The following is a 19,496-nucleotide window of genomic DNA, read 5'->3' as shown; positions in this document are numbered from 1 at the left end:
TGGGGGGCCGTCAACCGCCTCGGGGCTGTTAAATCGAACCGTTTCGTTATGGTCAGAACTGATCTCTCACGAGTAGGGACAGAGAAAACGTACCGAAGTCAAGCCGTATTGACTTCGCCGAGGCCGAAAGCGCAAGAAGTAGGAGTAGGGCAGTACGAACTGCCTGAAAAATCGTAGTCCTCGCTATGATCGGATATAGCAAGACGGCACGGAGAGAGGAATAATATCCCTGACGGAGTAGAGGGTAGGAACAGCCAACGGACAAAGCGATCACCGGCAAAAGAGAGTCGATGTAGTAGGCAGCTAGGCCCCCTGCAAGGCCGATTGACTGATGTGACGATCGGGGCAGGGGTCAAAAGTGCTGATACGAGCCACCGAGACGTACGGGTAGAGGTTCCGCGCTTGGGGCAGCGTCCGTCGTAACGCGCCCCAAGACAGGCATAGAACAGCCGGTAATCGAGAACAAATCCACACGAAAGGAACGGGTTCGAGGGGCTCGTGGATGCAGGTCGGTACGCGTGAATATGCGAAGGCATGAGTTGGAGGAGTCGGACGAACGCCCACAAGCGCAACCGGAGTAATGTATTAGACTTTTTCAGTAGGCATGCATCTTTTGCACAGTGATTACCTGTTCTCCGATGAGTCCCTGCTGTACCTGTTGAGCGCTAAACACCACCCCAAATATTAGACAATTACTGAGAAACTGTATCATTACACTAAAGATTGACAAACAGATGATATTGTCCGCGATCTTTTGACAGCGCTGTAACCTCTCAAAATAGATACGTATTGCCCAGACAGTCATAGACCACGAATTTGACAGCATGTTTGAAGTGCATGCGCGATTTCTCTTCCCGCCCATTTTCAAAAAAATCACAGAACCCGCCTAATCCTTTTCGCAATAAGAGTCATGTGCAGTACAGTACCACTTTCGCCTTCAAGCAGTCTCGAGATCCAACACCGCACGATGAGCCACAACGTCGACACATCACCTGGAGACGCACTTCGGCTTCTCGCGGAATTGGCTGCAGAGCGGAGCAACGAGCTCAACCAGTACGATTATGACGCTGCGGAAATTGACAGCGATGAAGAGACTGACTCAGATTGCCCAATTCTTGACTCTTTCGTTGCAGACGGGGGGGAAATCGCAGTGCTACAGATGACGAACTTTACACTGGCGGAGTATCGAGGGCTTTATGACCGTCTTCGCCCCTTTGTAGCCCAACACTACAACGTCGATCGTGGTAAACGTTCGAAATATAAGGCCAAGGATGTTTTGTTTATGGCGTTATGCGTGTGCAAAAACGGGACCATGTGGGACTTTGCAGCCAAGATGTTCAACATGAAGAACACGTCCTTCGAGGGGCTGGTCACGAGTTTTATCCGCATGGTCACCCCCTTTGCGTATAAAACGTACGTCGAGCGCGCTGCAGATAAGTTCACAATGTCACGAATTTTTGAGGATCAGTCACACTTTCGTGTATACGGCATGGCGAGGTATGCCACGGACGTGACGTTTCACCAAAGCAACCGTCCACGCGGAAATCACGAGGAAGCCAAAGGTCATTTTAGTGGAAAAGGCAAAATGTACGGGTATAAGACCGAGGTGAGTGTGTTGCCAAATGGTCTAGCCATTGGGGCAAGTAGACATTTTATTGGATCAGTCGCCGATGTCGATATATTTTATGATAACCTCGAGTGGCACAAGTTGGAACTCCGCAAAGCTCAGACAGAGCGCACTGTGACTGATGTTGGACCTCTAGTCCAGCGGTTTCCCAGATATTGGGCTGTCCTGATGGACAAAGGCTATCAGGGGGCTGCTCGGGAGGTACGCGATATCATTCCTGTCAAGAAGCCAAGGGGTCGAGAGTTGACAAGGGAAGAGGTCCATGGTAACCGAGAAATTTCGTCCGACCGCATTATTGTCGAAAACTATTTTGGTCGACAGTGCACACTTTGGGTTCTAATGGCGAACAAGTGGAGGTGGGCTGAGTCTAACTACAACTTGTTTTTTCAATTCACATTGGCCTTGACGAACGCGCATATGCTTCATCACCCGCTTACAGAAGAAGATGGTGCGAGGCGGAGGCAAATTTTAAACAGGCGTTTTCACATAATGCAAAGTACAGCTGTGAAACGGCGCCGTGTTCAGGAGCGCTACCGGGTTCGCAGGCGTGCGCGTATCGAGCAAAGGTTGTCCAGCAGGTCATATGCGCAAGGGGCAGGTGCTATGTCTGATGAGGAAGAGCTGTAACTTCACTTTTGTCGCATATCTGAGGAACTGAAAGGATTACTGTAGTGAAGGCCGAGTTCGGCAGTTTGTAGTGATTTACGAGGTTATGCTGTATATGCGATATCATTTAAAGCAAATGCAATTGAAAACGTCATTTCGTAGACATTCTGTTTTCCACTGCCCACATCATATCTGATGTGGTGGACCGTGACTGCTCTCAAGACCTATTGCAACCGCATCAAAAGGCGCCGCCGACTTGCACCGTCAGTCTGCTACTGTAACCACAAAACAATGGGATGATTTACACTGGGGGCCAAACCACACGCACCGCGGCTCAGTGACAAACCGCCGTCACCCTCAAAAATTAACGGAAAAGGCACGAGAAGGGCAACGCACGTACGCACGGGTACGTACCCGCCGCATGAGAGACACGCAATAGGATGCAGGACAGTGGCGCATGCCCTGCATGCTCTTTGGGCGGGAGCACTCCGCACCGCACCGGGGACAAGACGAAAAGGCTTCCCCGACGCTCTCACTGAACCGACGGGCCAAAGAACAAGCGGGTGTCAAAACCGTCGGCAAGACGGTCGTCCACGAGGAGGCGACGTGAACATGACGCGGGAATTCACACTCAATTAGTTAGTGGGAGACGTCTCCACGCTAAGTCAGAAGGACACGCCGAGGGCGAAGACGCACAGGTTGCGCACGGACGCCGCCCCGCCTGGGCCATGAATCGCAACGGGCTCCGGGTTCCCCGAGCCATGACCGTCCCCTACTGATACGAGCCGGCGAGTGGCGTGCGACGAACATGGTGAAGCAGAGCCAAGTGAAACTTTTTCGCCGCCCCAGCGGAGGAACGTCGCCGCCGCCGCACGAGAAAACGCTGAATTCGGGATCGCAACCTTGCCATCTGAACCTAGCACCGGCAACGCGCTTACCTCCCCCCCCCCGCCGCTCGTCTGCACGCCGTGGCAGCCCCAGGGGCGCCGCACCGCATGCACGCCTCACGACGAGGCGCCGCGCGGTATCTAGCGCGCGAGTGGGTGGCGCCTTCCAGAAGGCAGGGAGAGTTCGTTCTGTTATTGCGATGTTGTCCCAACCACGCCGTAAGAGCGCAGCTAGCGCGCCTCCCTGGACGGCTTAGTTCTACGATATAAAAGATCAGCAGCATGCGTCAGACCACATGCAATAATCTAACAGGGAAACGCCAGCGTCGCGTACGGAGGAACGACCGGCTCTACGGCGACTGTACTGCGGCCTCTCGGCGAGGTCCTCCGACGGCGCAGGCCCTCCCCGTAACGCCGGGTCGCGCGGATGACGCCTGCCTACGCAACAAGATGGAAAAAAAATCTCGGCGAGGTCGCGAGCATCCGTTTCCCGAGCACAAGCTGGCCCTCCAGGTAGACGGACATATTTCGGACGCACGACAGGCGGGCAACTGCCGCTGTCGCCGACGGAGGCGTCGCGTCACACCCGTATTATATGGGTCGTGCGAAGCAACGTCCCCTCCCGCACAGACAGTGTACCGACTGAGACCGATCGTTGGCATTCGCGCACAACCAGGGTAACCGGGAGTAGGGAATAGCCTGCATCCCAACGCACTTCTGCTGTGGCTCTCCCATCGTCCCCTGCACGGGCAGACAGTGAAACGGAAATGCGGAAAGGGATGAAGTTGAACGTCTAAATAGGGGAGCGGCGAAAAGAGACCACGGCAAGGGAGTACCGTCGCGCCGGAGCATGAGCACGTCATCGAACGTCGACTGCGCGGCATCGGCCGCTATGCGAGCGTGGACAGGCAGCTCATTACTGCAAGAAACGGCCGGACCGACGGCGGAAAAGAGACGAACTCTCATTTGGCGTATGATCTCACCCCTCCATTGTCGAGAGACGCGACTCGCTACTCTCTATTTACCGCGCATAGGTAAATGCAAGCGTAAAGCTCGAAGACGCAATAGACGAGTCAAGGCCAAAAGTACGCGAGCAAGTTGGGCACGATTTAGCGGACGTTCTTCTCCCTCCGGTGAGCATCAAATGCGTACATCGAATTTATATAGTAATTACGGGGACGCGCCGCGGTCCTTGAAACTGATAAGAGACGTGGGGGAGAAGTACAGGAGCGGGCGGCTGTTTGTCACATCAGGGCCTTCGCAAAGTCAGGGCATTCAACAAATGCCTGCTTGTCTACCTCTGCAACGGACTTCAAAGCATCCCTGAATCGTTCCCTGTCTCCCCGGGGTGTTTGCTGCCGTGGCAGTTGGAACTGCCGCGTGAGCTCGAAAGAGGCCAACGTCTATCGACGCCAAATCAATCGGCACTGCAATCGCTTTTTGAAAAGCACACAAACTGTCATATTACAAAAGACACCGTTTGGCAGCTGCATCACTTACCCCTGGGCAACTAGTGTGTATGTGTCGTTTTTACCACGCCGGCTGTGACGCCGCTGCAGGCGTCGCGCGTATCGGTTCCAGAGTCACCCTGCTCACGCATAATGAGCTGGAACCCGGGCATTGGCGGCATCGACAAGGGCCACGTGCGACCCCGTGATGTTGCGTACAGCAGGTGACGCTGCCACCCAGTTTTGGACCCCCTTTCCGTCGCGAGGGATTGCCGATCGTGGCCGGAGGGCACAGGGCGGTCGCAAACGTTATGAAGAAGGGGTGCGCTATATCCTTCATTCGTTGCAACACCGATTGCTGAATATTACGGAGTGCTCTACGGGGGACGTTTTCAGAATGGAAAGATGTTTGTATCGAGCGCAAATGAAACGCGGACGCGGAGTGTGGAGGAAGAATACGTGGACGAGGGGACTGGATTTGACCGTACTTGTGGAGGAATAAGGAGACCCGCTAAATTGGCAAAGGACCCGAAATCGTCCACGAGGACGGCGGAAGCCCAAGAGAACAGGAAAGAGAAGCGGAGACCAGTAATACAGAACAGAGTGCATGCAGAGAGAGGGAACGGGATCAAATGCTATCCAGGGGGACGCTGAACGGAGGAAAAATTAGGGTCGTTAGTCGCAAAGGAATAGGGCACCCGATCGAGACGAGAGCGAGGACTCCTGCATTTTCAGAACAATCGAGCTACCGTAGCCATCGTAGTAGCTCGATAGTATAACGGTACCCGACGACAACTCGCACGTGTAACAGCGGCAAAAGGGGACAATAATGGACGCGCGATTGAAACAGAGTACGGACCAAGGAGGGTCCAATGAAGGGGAGTTGAGGACGACGAAAACCGTCACGCATGCGGATACGGAGATCTTCGCCAAATGCTCGACGCACGTCGGGCGCCCGACAGCGAGGGCACTGCCGATGTGAGGAGAGCAGGGTGATGCTGAAAGAGAGTCCCGAGGGCGTGCGCAAGATCGCGCGGCGAGAAGGAGCCGACGGTGACGAAGAGGAGACCCGGTCGTTAGGTGCCACGGAGGGGGGGGCAAAGAATCGGCTCGCGCCCAAACGAACGCGGAAAAGAAGATGAAGGACAACGACGAGAGGGCAACGTGGTTAGATGCAACAGAACGGACCGTATTGACACAGCAATCTGGCATGAATCCCTCTACAAGCTGATGCGAACGCGGACGTTCACCGTTAAGTGGGGGGCGATGTGGCATAATTGCCGACGACTACTGTATACATTAGATTTGCAATTAGATCTAGATCTCGCTGTAAGGTACGGACCTTACAGCATGCGCGCGCGCATATCTTACAGCGCGCGCGCCGACACACGTGTACGAAACGTGGGCTGTCAGCCCGATGGCTGACAGTATTACAGTGCGGGACGACCCGCACTGGTACAGTAGCACTGTTAAATGCTGCACTAAAAATCTCGCCCTGTGCAACTGTGTGTTGCACGGCGATCCTCGCATGAGGCCCTTTGATGGGGTATGTCCCGAGACGCGAGATATTGAATTACGATCATTATGGAAAATATGACTGGATGGTACTGGCTGTCCTTTTTAATCTGGGGAACCTGCCGTAGAGTAAATAGCCATGTCGTTAGAACTCTGCAGAGAGTTCGAAAAGCAAGAAAAGTAAAGCACACACGTAATCTGAACCTTTGCCAAGGTAAAGAACCGCTTTACCCAGACTGCCGGACGTCGGCGTGCTTGGGAACCCGGATCTCCGGTCGGTTCGTAGGCCGGTCCCGGAGCGGTTTACCATACGTGTTCGCATTTTTTGCTGGTCTATCACATTCGCGAATTACCACTCCAGTGAAAGTATCTTGGTTTGCAGCCCAGAAAGTGCTGGTCCTTCACATCTGTCTCAAAAAGGGAGGTGCACATCAACGACGTTTCGTGCTCCCTGTGTCGAGGTGGCTGTCGCACTCGCTGTGGAATTCCTACTGTTTCCTCTATTCATTCAGTTGCTAGTGAGGCTGCTTTTTTTTGTCGCTACATTCTCACAACAAAAATGACTGACAATGCTGATGTACACGCGCCGCGGCCTCTTCCTTTCATGGAGAATGTAGACGTGGAAGGAATGCCGTCGGAAATACAAGGATTCATTCTCTCCGTTCGAGAGCTTGCGCTCCGCGTACACGAGGGCGCCATGACAAATGCTCAAGTGAAAGTTGAGTTCGCAGAGCTGTTTCCGCCCGCCGTGTTATTTTCGAAGGAGCTGCGCGTCTTTCCTGCGCTTTACGCGCGTGTCCGCGACTGGCTCAATGCCGCCGGGGCGAACCTCACTCAGCACCCTTCACGTTGCGTCCTAATGACCCTGGCTACGAGCGTTTACGTCGATAATGAGGATATTGTAGCAGCTACGGAGATCGTACGCAATATAATGGCTGCTGGGCGCCGCGTCGAACGTGTAGCCATACCGGGACCTGTGGCTGGAGATGCGCGTGCTGCAGGGTCCGCAGGGAATGGAGGTCACGGTGGGAATGTCAACAAACTGGCACACAACATTGCCATGCGATTCAAAGATAATACGGCAAAATTCTCCGGAGACATCGGCGAATCTTGGATGGAGTATGTCGCCGAGTACCAGCAAGTATCTCGCGACTATGACCTGACACCACGACAGAAATTACAGTTTCTCCATAACTTGCTACGAGGAGATGCTAAACGCTTCTATCTCGACCGCGTCGACAACTTCGCCAATCATTTTCAACAGGCGGTCAATATGATTGAAGCTGAATACAACTCCATTGTCAGGCAAAACCGGGTTAAGAACCACCTCTCTGGCATTCGTCTGAGCAAGTATATTAGTGAAGGGCACGATGAGTCGTCTGCGCTGGAAAAGGTTTACAAGCTGATAACAAAACTGTCTCCTCAAGTCCCAGCATCCCACAGAGGTGACGCACATAAGCTCGAGTTCTTGCGCAACGCTACTGTAGGATGCTCCTGGGCGACTGAGCCTCTAAGTCGGATTGCTACGCACAATTTGAGCTTTCAAGAGCTGTATGGGGAACTCGAAGCGGCACTACACTTGCAGCGTGAAGCGAAAATTGCAGTGATGCGCGATAATGCGACTTCGAGGACCAAATACCTTCGTGGTGACGAGGAAAATGTGCCGGGGATTCTTTACGAAGGACAAGGTCATTACGTAAATAATAACAAGCACCCTCAGAAAACATGGAAGCGTCCTGGTGCTTCACCCTCTTCTTTGAATAGGTTCGATCCCCTGCGTGTGATGGGCTGCTTCAACTGTGACGACCCGAACCACATGGTCAACCAGTGTACGAAGCCAATCAACGCCACGAGGGCAGCGAAAAAGAAGATGGAGTATTATACGAAGAAAACCGGGGAAACGCGCAATGCTCACTTCGTTTTATTCGAGCTATGTCAGCAACTCGATAGCTCCCATGGTGAACCAGACACAGAGGATGAACCAGACATTGCTGATGATCACCTATTTGACGCTCTCATATCAAATGGGAAGGATGGAGATGACGGGGACGATGTTGAGGATCTTGATGTAGCCTTTACGACAAATATTCTTGCTACCGTTACGGAAAAGTTCCATGGTGCATGCTTTGATACAGGAGCAGAGAAGTCTGTAGTTGGTCGTCCCCAGGCGGAAGCTTACTCTCGCTTCATGGGCATACCTCTATCGATCAGTCCAGCGTCAAAACGCGTATTCAAGTTTGGAACGGAGCGCCGTATGAGCCTTGGCCGTACAAATTTTCGTATCCCGTTTTCCGGAGATGCCAATCTTGACTTGGCGATAGATGTCGTGGACATCAATGTCCCCCTTCTCATAGGACTTGACGTCATGGACGAGCATGAGATGGTTGTTAACACTGCGGAAAATGTGCTGGAGTGCAAGGAGAATCGCTATAGGGTACCACTCATACGTAAGCTCGGCCATATTTACTACGAATGGGAATACGGTACAATGTACTCCCAAGCTGAGCTTCAGCGCATTCATAAGCACTTCTATCACCCAAACCCCCAGCGCGTCTATAGTCTCATGAAGAGAGCAAACGATCCCCACGCAACACCTCAGACCCTTGCAAAGCTTGAAGAGATCACACGATCGTGCGACATTTGCCAACGCATATCTGAGCAACCTGGACGTTTCCAAGTCTCAATGCCTAAAGAGGACATCGTCTTCAATCGCCTCGTGCTTATCGACATAATGTACTTAGATTCTAAGCCTGTTCTGCATATTGTCGACAAAGACACTATGTTCAGCGCCGCAACCTTCCTGTCAGATGGCGAGCGCACCCAAGACGTCTGGCAAGCATACTTGAAGGCTTGGGTAAACCCGTACGTCGGGTATTCAAAAGCCATTCACACAGATCAAGGTCGTCAATTTGTGTCTGAATTGTGGAATTCACTGCTTCGCATGGCAAGAATCGAAATCAAGACATCTGGAATAGAGAGCCATAACGCTCTCGGGTCTGGTGAGCGTTACCATTCGTACCTACGTACTATCTATCGTAAAGTCTGTGCTGAGCATCCAGACTTAGATAGTGAAAATGCCTTGTCTGTTGCCGTGCACGCCATGAACAATACGTCAGGACCCGTAGGCCTCGCCCCCACGCTTCTTGTCTTTGGAATAGTACCTCAGATGCCCACCGGCCTTTCGGACCTACCTGACCAGCGAGAGAGAATGAAGGCAATGAAAAAAGCTCGAGATGAAATGGTGAAGCTAGCTGCTTCTTCCAGGCTTCGGACTGCTGTAAGCCGTAACGTGCCTGCTGTCGCTACTAATGAGCTCAGGGTTGGTATGGATGTCCTGTACTACCGCGAGCGCCCTGTAAACAAATGGACGGGACCTTTCCGAATTGTTGCAGGTGATAACAAGAGAGTATGGATCGATGACCATGGGAAGCTGAAGCAGGTATCAGTCGACAAACTGAAGGAGTACAATCCGTCTCCAGACATAGCCGGCCTCGAAAATCTTGAGCTGACATATGTACCACCGTCACAAGCCGAGCTACCTACTGTGATAGCGGATACATTTGAGCGTCGTATCGAAGGAGAGGCATTCTTTACCCGCTTATGTGACCGAGTTGGAAATATAACTCGGGAAACAGAAGGCGGAGCTGAGGTAGAGGAGACTCCTGTACCCATCTGCCTCACCGAAATATTACAACAGGGAGACGCCCGTCTAGGTTCAAAGCAGTTTATGATCGCGAAGCGGACTGAGATTAACGGGCTGTCTGCACGAGATACTTGGATCAAAGTCCTTGCTTCTTCCATACCGAAGGGGGCAAACGTTATTGGTGGTCGCTTCGTTTGTACACTTAAGAACAAAGGAACAACGGAGGAGAAGGCGAAAGCTCGATTTGTCGGCCAAGGATTTAAGGATAAATTGAAGCCGTTTACTGTCCACAACAGTCCTACTCTGAGGCAAAGCTCTACCAAGCTAGCCATAAGTACTGCTGCTGTGAGAGGCTTTAGAGCTGCTCATCTGGACGTCACGCAGGCGTACCTGCAATCCAAAGACAATTTGTCACGCGAAATTTATCTAAAGCCGCGCAAAGATGATCGTCCATTATTCAGCCTGTCTCAGAACGAGGTACTACGCTTAAAGAAACCGTTGTACGGAATTTGTGATGCCGGTGATTATTGGAACGCAACATTCTCTGACCATGTGCGCCGTACTTTGCACATGACCCCGCTCGCTGGTGATCCGTCCTTGTACATCAAACAAAGACTTGTGGATGCGGAAGGACTACTGGGAACGTACGTGGATGATTGCCTTTTCGTGGGCGATAAGGATTTCAAGGACCTCGCTGTCGCCACTAAGAAACGATTCGAGGCGAAGCCGCTAGTTTGGGATTCTTTTGAATTTGTGGGGGTCACTATCAAGTGGGAGAATGGCCTATTCTCAATCGGACAGCCGGACTACACGGAGTCCCTTCGTCCTATCCCGTATGACATAGACTTCGAGCGCTTCCGCTCGGTTCGCGCCGCTGTCGGATGGCTATCTCATAGCCGCCCCGACATCTGCTGTGCTACGAACAGAGCCGCTCAGGTAACTGAAAATATGTTTTGTCATCGGCACGTGAAGGAACTAAACAAGGCCATCGAGAAAGTTAAGAGCAGCCCTAATCTCTCACTTCAGTATCAACCTCTGGATCGCACATCGCTTCACATACGGACATATGCTGATGCATCGTTTGCAACTAATGACGACTCTACCTCGCAGCTGGGATACATTATCTTGCTGTGCGATAGCAGCAACAAATCGCACGTCTTGGCGTATAGTAGCCGGAAGTCTCGTCGCGTTGTGCGTTCCATCATGGCTGGAGAAGTTTATCCGTTTTCCACTGCGTTTGACAATGCGTACATCATCAAGCACGATCTCGAGACCATATACCGCCAAAAGATCCCCCTGTGTATGTTCACAGACTCGAAACAGATGTTTGATGTCATCACCAGAGCAACTCACACTACTGAAAAACGGCTGATGATCGATGTGGCTGCCGCTCGTGAAGCCTACAACGATTACGAAATATCTAATGTGGGATTAGTTTCTGGAAATAACAATCCCGCGGACGCCCTCACCAAGCCGGAGCCATGCAAGTCGCTTGACATTTTACTGTCATCGGGCATTGATCTGACCCCAGTGGAGCAGTGGATCATCCGCGTTGCTAGGAAGGCCTCACACTCGTCCTTTTAAAAGGTGGGAGTGTTAAATGCTGCACTAAAAATCTCGCCCTGTGCAACTGTGTGTTGCACGGCGATCCTCGCATGAGGCCCTTTGATGGGGTATGTCCCGAGACGCGAGATATTGAATTACGATCATTATGGAAAATATGACTGGATGGTACTGGCTGTCCTTTTTAATCTGGGGAACCTGCCGTAGAGTAAATAGCCATGTCGTTAGAACTCTGCAGAGAGTTCGAAAAGCAAGAAAAGTAAAGCACACACGTAATCTGAACCTTTGCCAAGGTAAAGAACCGCTTTACCCAGACTGCCGGACGTCGGCGTGCTTGGGAACCCGGATCTCCGGTCGGTTCGTAGGCCGGTCCCGGAGCGGTTTACCATACGTGTTCGCATTTTTTGCTGGTCTATCACAAGCACGGTATTGTACTATAGTATGATAACTTCGACTTGTATATTAAATAGGAGGAAGAGCGCCGGCGGGGGAGACCCAAGGTAGCTTGGTCACGATCCACGACGGCGGCGAAACCCTCCAGCTTACTCTAATTAGGCGACACCTTCGCACGCCTTTTTAATTAGGGACTGGCACGGGTCGGGTTGCGCGACACGCGAGCGAGCCGGGATCCACCTCCGCCCGTCAGCGCTGATACGTCACCCAGCGCTGCTCCGGGGCGTCGAGGCGTCGATCCGCTCGTCCGTGCGCGCGACCTACCCCAACCCCCTCTACCACACTGCTACCGGGCCCGTGCCCGGTTCCGTGAGCAGGAGGAGTCCCCCGTCTTCCGCCGATCAAGGGTCATCGTCGGACTGTTAGCAACACCCCTCCGCCGCTGGGGGTGTTTATGCTACACAGGCGTGAGAATCTCCGTAAGAAACAGGCCTTCATCTTTAGGCGATGAAAAGTCAGACAGACCCTGTCGAATGTCACCCATGAAGGAGTGATTGATTTGCTCTGGTGTCCGATATGGCTTCACTTGAGTAATGTTGAAAGGTCTCGGATCACCATCTTCAGAGTCTTTGACGAACACCAACTTTTTCTGTTGGTTTACAGAATGAAGTTTGTAGGGTCCAATCCATTCTCCTATTCGGCTGTCGTCTCTGCGTTCCCTCCATATCAGAACATCTTGACCGACTTGAAATGTGGCATCTGCTGCTGGTGCGGTTGCATGCCGAAGTGCTCTTCGAACTCTAACGGCTGCCATTTCTTTCTCCATTTCTCTTCGAGCTCTGTTCGCAATCTCAGCGCGAGATTCGAGCATTGCACGAGGGTGTCTGGTATCTGAAGTCGTGAGAGGTGAAGGGAATTCACCAAAGACCAATGCGGAGGGAACGAGACCATCAGGTCCAAGAGTATCATTCAAGGCTTTGACAGCAAAGTTGAGAAGCAGTTATCTTTCTTGGTTGGGGTAGCCTATTTTCAACTTTCGGAACGTATTGCGGAGCGGGTGGTGGTAACGTTCCCCGAGTCCGAGACTGTTGTGGGACTCAATCGCAGTCCTCTGAACTTCGACATTGCTAATAGCACCAAGGCTTATGAAAAGATCTCCAAACTGCGATCCCTGGTCGACGAGTATCTTGGGAGGTGGCCCAGTGTAGATAGTAGCCCAACATTCCAGAATTGCAGAACAAAGTGAAACGGTAGAGACACTTTCCAAGAAACGGGCGGCACAAAAACGTGTACCTTCATCAACAATGTGAATCCAGGGCTTACCGTCCAGATACATGATGTCGATGAGAAGCCTTTCGTTGAACCGAACGTGTTCAGCACCAAACGATACTTTGAAACGAACGGGAGCATTTTGTATCCTTTGACAAGGGTCACATCGCTTGCACAAATCTTCCAAGGGTCGAAGCGTTTCCGTCGTAGCCTCTTCCGGACGAGCGCGCTTCAGCAAGTTGTACAGCTTCTGTGCTGAGGGATGAGCAAACTGGCGTTGAATCTTGGCCAACTGTGTCCTTGTGAAGTAAGTTGCTGTAGAGAATCCATAGGGTGCATAGATGTGTCCTAGGTATCTAGTGAGAGGTATGGACCATTCGTCTACTACAACCTTCTCCAACTTTGGTTCCATCTGTCCCTTCGACATCCTGCAAAACAATTCTCTTCTTTAGCTCATTCGAAAACGTATCAGCAACCAGGTCTTCTGAATCTAAAACATCCATCCCTAAAAGTTCAGGGACATCTGTAGACACAACATCAGAGTAACGTAGACTGGTGGCACACCTGACGGTGTAGCCAGTGGCATCTTGACACGTCCAAGAGATTCAAATGAAGCATCCGCGAAGCGAACCCTCTTGTGCGACTTCTTCAAACGTAGAAGGTGACGTCCAAACGACGAAGCAAGTCTTCTCAGCTCCTTGAGACCAAAAACGGAGGATGGTGCGCCTGTGTCCGCGCAAAATCCAGGTCTCTTATAGTTCGAATTTCTTCTGAAGTCTTTCACAATTTTTGCAACGTGAATGGTCGTGGCATCAACTTCGTGTGAGTTGCTTTTGCGTCTTGGTATGGCAGTGCGGTGTTCACCACAACTGCGGTTACGGCGAAGATCACGGAACGCGGCGCGTCGTCGCCTTACTGAAAATACACACCTTCAGCTTGATGGTCATGGTTTGTAGAACGCATCGAAGCTGCTATGTGATTTGTGATGACATCTCCATTAATCTTCTCAACATATGCAGAGGTGCTGCCATCGGACATTGTCTGTCTGGGATCTGAGTATGTACTTGTAAGGTGATCGAAGAGGTTGACAGATTCGACATTCTGAGGGGTCTCAACAAGTTCTTGATTTTCATCGGGGGCATCAATATCGCCATTCTCCGTGTCTCGATTGAGTGCTATATCATCAATTCCGTTAACCAAGTCGCTGATGATATGAATGGGGCTTTCTCCAGACGCGAGGCGGTTACGAGTATCTTTCTTGAGGGCCTCAGAGTGGAAGCGTTGGAGATGAGAATCAGATCCGCAAAGGTTGCATCTCATTCGCCTTCCATTTCGGTCAAGAGGGTTCTTGCTGGGAAAGGTGCTCCCCCGGGTCGATGCATTGTCTTGACTCCAACGGGGCTTGAACTTAGATACACTTCGAGGTGGTCGTCCGTATTGTTGATACAATAAGGGACCAAGGTCCTTGCTCAGAGACGGAGGCGAGACTTGCTTGTGCAGACGAAGTTCTTCAGTATACCGCAAACCTTCACGAAGTGCAGATACGAATCCGTTGAACGAGTACTTCGAAGTCGTAATTTGGGAGATGGCCTGGGTAGCCCACTCCCTTCCAATTATGGCATCGCGGAGGAACTGAATCTTGTTCTCCTCTGAACGAAAACCTTCTGGACATTGCGGACTGAGACGGTTGATTCTCTTCACAAGCCAGTTGAGTGCATCAGATTCGTTTGTTACATCTTCGTTTTGGGACACGGCTGTCTCAATGCGAATACTACGAAGTGTCATGTGAACTTGTAAACGACGGGCATCTGACTCGAATTCCACTCTCATGATCGTTTCCATTTCAGCGAAGGACATTTCTTCTCAAACGTTGGCGATGAAGTGAGACTTGGCGGCATCTTCGAATATGCAAATGAAGAATTTTGCCTTCATCTCGACACTGAGGTCGAGCTGAAACGCCAGTATGTTGTAGTCCCGAATTGACTACTGAATCGACTGCAGTGCGTCACCGGTGAACTTCTTGTCCTTGAAAGCTCCGTATATGGCCTGAACAGTGCGGGCAGACCCAGGGGCAGATGAAGTGGTGGAGCGAGGTACTTGATCTTGAGTCGCCGAAAGTCGGGCTTCCGGCTCTGTTTGCAGTCGTGGTCGAACAGTATCTTGTTCAGAAAGTGGCGGAGGCGGTTCCCAGCCAATTCCTGGAAGTGGGAAGAACTGGCGCTGAGGCGGAGCGGTCCCTTCAACAACTTCTGTACTTGAGCGCTGCAACTCTTGAAGCAGCTGCGGTAGCGGGGCAGGGCGAAGCGGGGCCACGAGATCCAAGGTGAGATTGACATCCTCAAATTCCATGCCGTAGACGGCCGCAAGAAGCCAAGATATATGTCGAAGAGGGCTGTGCATCTTGAATTCATCCCGAATACCTTCGACTACGGAGACCAGCATCGGTAGACAACCATAAAACTTGGATACCTCTCGCAAAAGAACGATGGAGTAGGTTGGAAATGATATAAAGTCCTCAGAAAGTACCTCATTCAAGCCTGGCACCATGTTGACAATCATCTCTCCAACCTCATCGACATCAAACGTAGAGTCGGCCGGAACATCATTGAGCACTTGGAGAACCACTTGACGAAGTGCTTCAGCTTGGGGTACGGTGGGTCTGAAGTTGTCAGCACGGCGACGGAGACGCTCGTGAGCTTGAGGTTGTTGCGATCGCGTACCAGAACTCATGTTTCCTCACAGACAGGTTCACAAATCCGGATTGTCGCTGTGTTCCCACTCGGTGTGAGCTCACGCGCACTAAAGTAGACAGAGCTACTGCGAGGAAGCGTGCGCGGATGCAGTTCGGAGTAAGCAGCGGGCAATCGTTCTGGTTGCGCGGTTTGGCGTAGACTACAGCTGGGGACGAGATAATTAATCGTAAGTAGATCGAGGCACAGACGCCGCACGCGCCCGCGAAGAAATAAACTTGTGTGTTTACTTCTTACTTTCTCTTGCCCCCTCCAGGTGCTAGTCACCCGCAAGGAGGAGGGACTTTTATACTACTGTACCCAAGGGACGGGGGCTTCGCCTCAGTTGCCTTCCAGCAGCTGAGAAAGGCGAATACTGTGCCCAGGTGGGACCTAGAGGCCTCTAGAACGAGCACCGTGTGCTGGTGGCCATCAATTGGTGCGCTTGGCGCAACACGTGTGCTGTTAGCACACAACTGGTGCGCCTGGCGTGACAACCGGGGAGTCAAAAGGTAAAATTATTTAGCCCGGGGTAACCGTACGGCACCTTATTCGGTTTTTTTCCGTTACGTTCTTCCTGCGAAATGTATTTTTATTGATAAACTATCGATAAATCCATCGATTGCCTTCAAGCAAAGCATCAAAGAAATAGCAAGAGACCCTTTTATTGACACATGCCATTGCAGAGGTTGTTTATTGCTTGGAAGGGATAGGAAAATTGACAGAAAGAGCACTCCATATCTATGAGGAGAACGCTTTAACAACAGAATTAGTTTTGTTGAACTGTGGAGCAAGGTAGCATTTGGTGACGAGATGATTCTCGCATCAAAAGGTAAGAGTTGCCTTGTACTCATATGCAACTAAAGATTGACAAGGGGTCTGTTAACGACCGCTGAACAAATAGAAATCGTAGTGAAATAATTACGAAGCAACTGCGCACGAGAGAGGTATTCAAATATGAACACAGACTGTTAACGCGACAGGTATTTGAATATGAACATAAAATGTTCAGTACTCTGAAGGTGAAATGATGTACACGACATAAGACTGCACAAGTTTCACAATTTCAAGCTCATTTGCGGAGAAGTGCATAATTCGGCGAAAAGTCATATCATATTTCAGTCGCCGTGGCCCATGCGTAATCAACTCACTGACCCGTATTCACGGCGCGCACTGCTCGCTGCCAAGCGACATGGCGACGAGATGCACGAGTCTCATGCAGAAAGTTGCTTTGCAGAGAGATCATGCGCCACTCCGCCGGACTGATGAACGATTTCTGCCCCATATAATGGTCGCTCAGGTTTCATATCGCAGTAGAGCAACAGTAGGCGGCCAATCTGTAGAATGGCGCCTTTTTCGGATGTTATGGTGCTTCTGTTTTGGTTTGAGGGAGCTTATGTTACTATGGTTCCCGCGAACTGAAGAGGAGGAGGTACTACCCCCCTTCAGATTATGAAAATTATAGAAACCGGATTATGTTCAAAAACCGAATAAGGTGCCGAACGGTTATTTCCAGGGGACAAATCGGTCGGGTTTACACCTCGAAAATAGCCCAGAGCCAAAAGTCCACGACACAAGTGCGAAGCAGCTATTGGTTTCTGGTCGAGGGAATCTGCTCGTACAGTACGTCCCGTTCTCCTACATGTTTCACACTCGCGTATTGCTGCGGTTCCCTCTCCAACCTGCGCCTCTCCTGCATCGATCGCAAGGTACATGCGATCTTGCCCAACCACCACCCTGTGTATGCGCTCCCTTTCGCACACCGCTCTCCTAGGTGCAGAACATGCTCTCACCAACCCACCCAATCATTGCCTTTTCCATCTCGAGCCTCGTTCCCATCACAATAATGGCCGGCACAGAGCAGCCGAAATCCAGAGGATTTAACTATTCCTCCAATGAAGACTGCTCCGTTTGAGTGCGTCTCTGCATTTAGCTCTGGCAACACCGGTGGAGTGTGTTGATGTCGGAGCTAAAATGCCAAATGTGAACAAATTCACCTGGGCATGCGCAGCAGTATTTGAATGACAAGTATTGGAAATATTTAGCTCGTTGCTCATTTACTTGACGGACCGCAAGGACAGACTGTCAGCATTACAGTCTGTCACCAGCGGTACTTAGACCGACGATACGGCGACGACGAGTAAAGTGACCCCCATGAGGATTAAGATTCGTCAGGTTATGGCCCGCTTCGCACCACTACGACACACCATCAACTGAACGCAAACTGGATCGCGCTACACGCACTCGCAGCCGTCGAGCGTCTGCAAACAGACCAGCCGGAAAGACAGGCATCACAACCCGCCCCCGCCGCCCCCTTTCCGAATCCTCATCAACACCCAACCTCCTGCATCCAGCAGCCCTTCCCTACATCCCTCCTCCCAGGCAACAACGATCTCACACGCTCACCACCATGGACGTTAAGAATATCACCAAGCTCGACCGATCCAACTATGGACCATGGCTCCTGGCCATAAAATCAGCAGCCTACACACAAGATGCAATCGAACATATCGAGGGCAACCCGCCCACCCCAGACGACGAGCAGGAACGAAAATCCCACCTCCACGCCAAGCACAAACTCTTGGGCAAAATGCTAGCCACAATACCAGCAGACATCATCAACCTCCTTCTTATGCCTGACGAAAACCCCACACCACACGACATCCTCGACAAGCTCAAAGCCCATCTCGACACAACGAATGCGAGTGACCACCTGTACCTAAAACAACTAGCGGAACAGTGCCACATCGAACCAGGCCAATCAATCTATGAATACATCCAACGCCATGAGACCATTAGGGCGCAAATGATCGCGGCTCGCTACCCCGACATCGCCAAACAGAGCACAACAGTAGACTACATGATCGAAGGCCTCAAACACAACCCAACAACAGTGGACATCGGACTCCAGCTCCTGTCACTGCAACCCAAAGACGTGAAGGACCTCGTGCACAAATACAATCGAATCGGAACATACCGTCAAGCCATCCAACCAAGCAACCCTTGGCCACAAGCAGCAGCCAGCCCACGAGCGTACCTACCAACCCACGGGCGCCGCCCCCAACCCCGCCAGATACGCCGACTCGCCACAAAACACACCAACCCCTGCCGCTATCACATCTCAAAGGGCGTCAGGAACCCGCAACACGCGGACAGCGAATGTCGAGACCAAACACATCCGCAGAATCAAAAGACAGCACGTCGGCGACCCGCCGCCAAGGCACGAGCCATCCTCGAACCAGACGACGCGCACTACAGTGAGCTCAACATGGATGACACCGACACTGAGCCCGACCACCACCAAGGCGAGGCGGGTACGTTCATCTTAGACTCGGCAGTGCATCCCACGCACACATGCCGCCCCCTACCACACATGAAGCTCCTCGCCCATCCCACAAAATCTCTCACAGCAACTAACCAACCCACGATATGCACCCACGCCGGCACCATTCAGACATATACCAATAAGGGCTACCCCCTACGCCTCAAAGCAGTACACAGCCCGAACATTCCATACACACTAGTATCTGTCCAAGCTCTAGCATCACTAAAATGCACGGTCACATTTGACAGAAATACGGCACACATCAGGGACAGACAAAACAAAGTCATCGGCACGGCTCCATGGAATAAATCACTGCACGCCTATGCTTGGTCACCCCGAAAAAGCACCACCCGACACACAGCCAAAAGTGCACGCACCATGCCAACACGAGCCAACAACTGCACAACGACCAAGAAACCAACGGCCACAGCACAGGCCACCCCACCCCAATCAGCGACAAAATCAGCACACCTATTGCCAAATCGCATGCC

The sequence above is a fragment of the Chondrus crispus genome, genomic scaffold (genome assembly GCF_000350225.1).
Source record: "Chondrus crispus Stackhouse genomic scaffold, scaffold_330, whole genome shotgun sequence".
NCBI lineage: Eukaryota > Rhodophyta > Florideophyceae > Gigartinales > Gigartinaceae > Chondrus > Chondrus crispus.
Note: the sequence above shows the minus strand (reverse complement) of the source record.